The sequence below is a fragment of the Tupaia chinensis genome, unplaced genomic scaffold, assembly GCF_000334495.1.
Source record: "Tupaia chinensis unplaced genomic scaffold, TupChi_1.0 Scaffold000311_2, whole genome shotgun sequence".
Lineage (NCBI taxonomy): Eukaryota > Metazoa > Chordata > Mammalia > Scandentia > Tupaiidae > Tupaia > Tupaia belangeri.
In genome coordinates, this window is record NW_006159803.1 from 1,713,573 (window position 1) to 1,718,065 (window position 4,493).

Consider the following 4,493-nt stretch of genomic DNA (forward strand, 5'->3'; position numbering starts at 1 on the left):
TACTAGGTATTTATTAACTTACTATCCCTGGACCTGGGCACAGAATTATGATCTCAGTAAGGGTTACATTAAGTGCTTTAAATTGCATCCAATTTCTACATTTAGGGATCAATATTGGCCCCAAGGGAGTTTATTGAATGTGTAACACAGGACAGTCTGCCTAAGAATAATCCAGAGGATATTGATGCCTGGGACCAGCAGATGACAAAATAGTTACATAACTGGACTCCAATATGGGTGACCATGGTTCGAGTCCCGGGCCCGACAGCTTAAAACTCACACTGAGTATGTGTGTGCATGCCTAAAATACTAAAAGGAGAATGAAGGAAAAGGGATTGCAGTGTAACCATCTTTCCCAGAGATGGGGTGATTTCTCACTTTTTTGTCTGTCTCTATCTCTTCGGCAAGCACATGTGCCTTATACTAAAAAACTCTCTAAAAAAAAAAAAATTAGATCCCCAACTCCCATCTGAATTTAGTAATCTCATCTGGATTTAGTAATTTAAAATGTAGATATATGACCCAGCTATATACATTTTCATATGCTCCCAGATATTTTGTGTATCGCCAAAGTCTGAAGACTATAGGTACATCATGTAACTTAAAAGGAGTACCGCAGTCACCTACTCATCATCCTTTGAGACAATACGGTTTCATGAAGGAGAAAGCACTGCCACCCTGAACGGCGGCCGTTCCCACGTACACTCCTTCTGTGCTTTTCATTATATCCATAGAGGTACTGAATGTTTCCAGACCTGATATTCTTTATTGAAACTATGACAATTAGACTACAATTCTCAGCCCAGATTTGCGGACACGCTTGTGCGTGCGTGCACACACACCTAAATGATGAGAATTGTCTGGCACAAAAAGTTTGCTGAGTTTAATTAAATACGTCCAAGTGGATTCTGCACAATGATTTAACAATTCAAATGGAAACAAGTTTAACTATGAATTTACTGATAAAGCTACCTCCGGGGTTAAAAAAAAATAAAAACAACTTCATTCTTTAAAAAAATTATCTAATTACACTAATTTTGGTTGATGTTTTTGACCCAAATACTGCTTCTTTTAAGGGTGCCTTTACAGTGCTCAGCTGATACAGCCTTGGAAAGGAGGCCATGGTTATAAATAGAACAGTGATTTGGCCTGGGAACTACTCCCAAATGAGAGAAAATGGATTCCAAATGAATGCCTATCAAAGAAAGCTCCTCTCCTGATAAAACTCTCTGCAGATCCATCCACGTAAATTGTAGTTCCTGCACAGGAATCTCAATCACGTGGAAAAGGCTGTTGCCAGGCCCCAGCTTGTTTATCATAAAGGTTATTGAGTACTGAGGCATGATAGCACAGAGAGATATATTGAAATATCCAGTTGAAATTTCATTCTAAATCCTCCAGTGGGGTGTAGGCAACTCAAAATTTCTTTCTGCTCTATAGTAAACAGTCCTGTGAGATTTCCAACAATAGGGCTCCAGTTTCCCATGTTCATCTGTCCCTAAAATGCTAATTTACTCCATGTTCCTGTCAAAATTAATAACTCAGTGTCCTTTCCAAACTTTCTGTACCTTCTAACACCATACTTTCACTTAAAGTTATTGCTCTACCTAGAGTTACCCTTCATAAAATAATTATTGAGTCTATTTAAAAAAAAATAAAAACAGTTTTAAGAAATTTCTGATTCACCAAAACTTCAAAACATGTTTCCAAAGAAGAGTGAATGTCCATTAGACTTTCAATAAATACATAAGGAGTGCCAAAGAGTTGTAATTGATGTCACAAAAGTGAATATGTGGCCCAATTAGTAAATCAAGTGAAAATATTTTAAGAATTTGTTTTTTTAAAAAAAGACAATCTAATCCTCACAAATCCTACTTTTCTTAGATGCCTATAGAATTACTATCTTTTATCTCCCAGACTGAGGATTGTTTTAAAAAACAAGTCTTCCTGGACTCTCCTCCCAGGAGTAAAATTTGTCACATGCTTCCAAGTTCCTCTCTCATGGCTTACGTTTCCAAAGTACCCTGAATACTTCCAAGAAGAAATTATCTTTGCTTCTTTTAAAACACGACATATTTTCCTGTGTTTTTGTATGTAAAAATGTGTCATGACTTTTCTGACAACCCAGTTTTTTTTTTAATCAAACAACTCTTCATGACATGACCCTTCCAGGTGCCCAGCACCCTCCAACCAACACCATCCTCAGCATTCCCCTGTCCCTGGTATATAGACACAAGATCTATTCTGTCTTCACTTCCTGTTTCCCTGGGCAGATCAGTAACACACTGATTCACTGTGGAGGCAGTGTGTCCAGAATTTAGGGACTCAGAGGTGTCTTCTGGAGAGAAATGTTCACAGACTCTCTTACTGCTTCCCCACAGAGAGCTCTACAGCAGGTCCGTGAGCTTGCTGTTCAGGAAGGTATGTAGAACTTCTTGTTGCTCAGAGCCTTGATGATCAGCCAGTATGGACAGGCCTGTTAATGATCTATGTTTCCTGATCACTCACCAGGGCCTAAGCCGAGTTCTAGATGCTTGCTCCTGTCCAGGACCACAAGGCTAGGAGGCAATGTGGAAGACATATTGCAGGCCTCTGACAACTGGAACACAGTGTGGCTGTGTGCTGACTATTCTGGGCTGTGCTGGCCACAGACTGATTCTGGAAGGTCAAATGAAGCAGGGCCTACACCTATTCTGACAGAAGACATGGACATATTGAACATTGGTGGCAGTAAGTTCCTTGCTCCCTGGCCCTGCATTGTGAAACTCATACTGTCCCTCTTGACTCAGCTGTGTCCCAGCGGCCAGCAGGTCTTGAAAAGTCTCAGATCCCCTGTCTGGCCAAAGGCAAAGATGGATACTGGGTAGCCATCCAGGGTTGATGGGACAAGCTTGGTGATCTCCTCAAACATTTTATCCTGTCTACTTCCTGGTGGGAATACCCAGTCAAAGGAGATGTTGTGACAAGTGGAAGGGGCTGCAGGTATTCATCAGATAGGAGACACTAAAGTGGGTTGAATAATCTGACGACAGGTCAGGGCCAGAGGGAAATAGACGGAAGCCAGGAGTGGGCTCCCCTGGAAGGTAGAGAATACCCTGAAGAATCCATGGATGTTGCCCTTGAGTTCCTGGAGCTGGTTGTGGTCCATAGCCTTCCATCTCTAGCCCATGGAGGTGGTCTTCCCACTCAGGCAGTAAGGTCAGCTGGGCTAAAACCTGCTACAGAGAAGCCACCTCTGCTTGGCTGCCTGACAAAGCTGCTTCTGGTGCCCGCAGCCTCCTCTCCTGCTCCTCCAATCAGGAAGCCAGCCCCTGATGCTCTTCCTGCAGTTCCAATGGCCTTCCTGGAGCTCTTACCTAGGCCCTCGTGCAGGCCCAGATGCTCTTCTAGCTCCAGGACACAGGCACTCAGCTCCTGCCGGTTCTGCTCAACATGGACCTGAACATGGCCCACTCCCCTCCAGTGCTGTGTTATTCCTGGGGTATGGGCCCATTCTTAGACTTCTCTGAGCTGGTCCCACAGCTGCTGGTTCTCCTGGTCCAGAGTTTGAGTCCTGTGATATCAGCAGTTCAGCTCTGCCTTCAGGTCACATAACTGGCCTTTTAAATACCAGGCAGACAATCGATGCGCCAGGCTTCTGGGTAAGAACAGAGGGGCTGGCCTCTGCTTATTCGGTACTGTGGTCATAGCTGTGAAACTCTGGGGTCTTGTCTCCTTGGAAACTTTTCAGCTTGTGTCCATGACACTATGATGAGGGCCAGTGCTCTGGGGAAGAGCATGAAGATTGTGTTCACTGTGCACAGGCCTCATGTCCATTTCTTCTCAGGCACCAAGGCATCTTCCACCTGCTTAAGTTCCCTTTGAAACTGCTTCTGGGGAGAGGTAGTCAGGATCAGGCCTTGATAAGGGGTGTTTTGAGCTCTGTGTTCCCTTCACTTCCAACAAGGGGAATCTTTTGCTCTGGCCAGCACCCTCTTCCTGTTTCACTGGTGCCCGGAGGTAGGCGGGTTAATCCCACTTTCGGCTGCTCTTTTTCCTTTCACCTCTCTCCTCCTCTAGCAGTAATGGTGCTGGGCTTCTCCTTTTCTACTGGCTGTTCTTCACTACATCAGTAAATGCATGGAAAAGATAGCACGGCACTAATTGACCAAAGTAACTTGTTTGGGAGTGGACAGGGAAGGGCTGGACAGTGAGCCCTATTACTGGTGCTGGGGGAGGGTGGGGGGGTATTTGTTTAGGCCCTTGGAGCCTGAGCTCAGGGAGGATATCCTGCTTCATTTATGGAGTAGTTTACCATTTTCAGAATAATCATATCCATTATCTCATTCAATAATGGCATAAATTCACTGAGCTCTTACTGTGTGCCAGATGGTTTGCATAGCTTACATTTACTTGTTTATTATAAAGGATACAAATGACCAGCCAGAGGGATTAGATGCATAGAGTGAGAAGGAGCAGGATGTTGGGGGGGGGGGGGGCTGTCCGGCACAGAG

At 44.2% G+C, this 4,493-nt stretch overlaps 1 protein-coding gene and 1 pseudogene across 1 annotated transcript in view; both read right to left on the reverse strand.

Annotated features, from left to right (window-relative positions):
* Window positions 1-4,493, reverse strand: part of GUCY1A2 (guanylate cyclase 1 soluble subunit alpha 2) — a gene marked incomplete at its 5' end in the record, with an annotated part of 275,265 nt that overhangs the window by 103,996 nt on the left and 166,776 nt on the right. The gene's annotated exons all lie outside the window — the stretch shown is intronic.
* On the reverse strand, window positions 2,251-3,687 carry LOC114008214 (kinesin-like protein KIFC1 pseudogene; annotated as a pseudogene).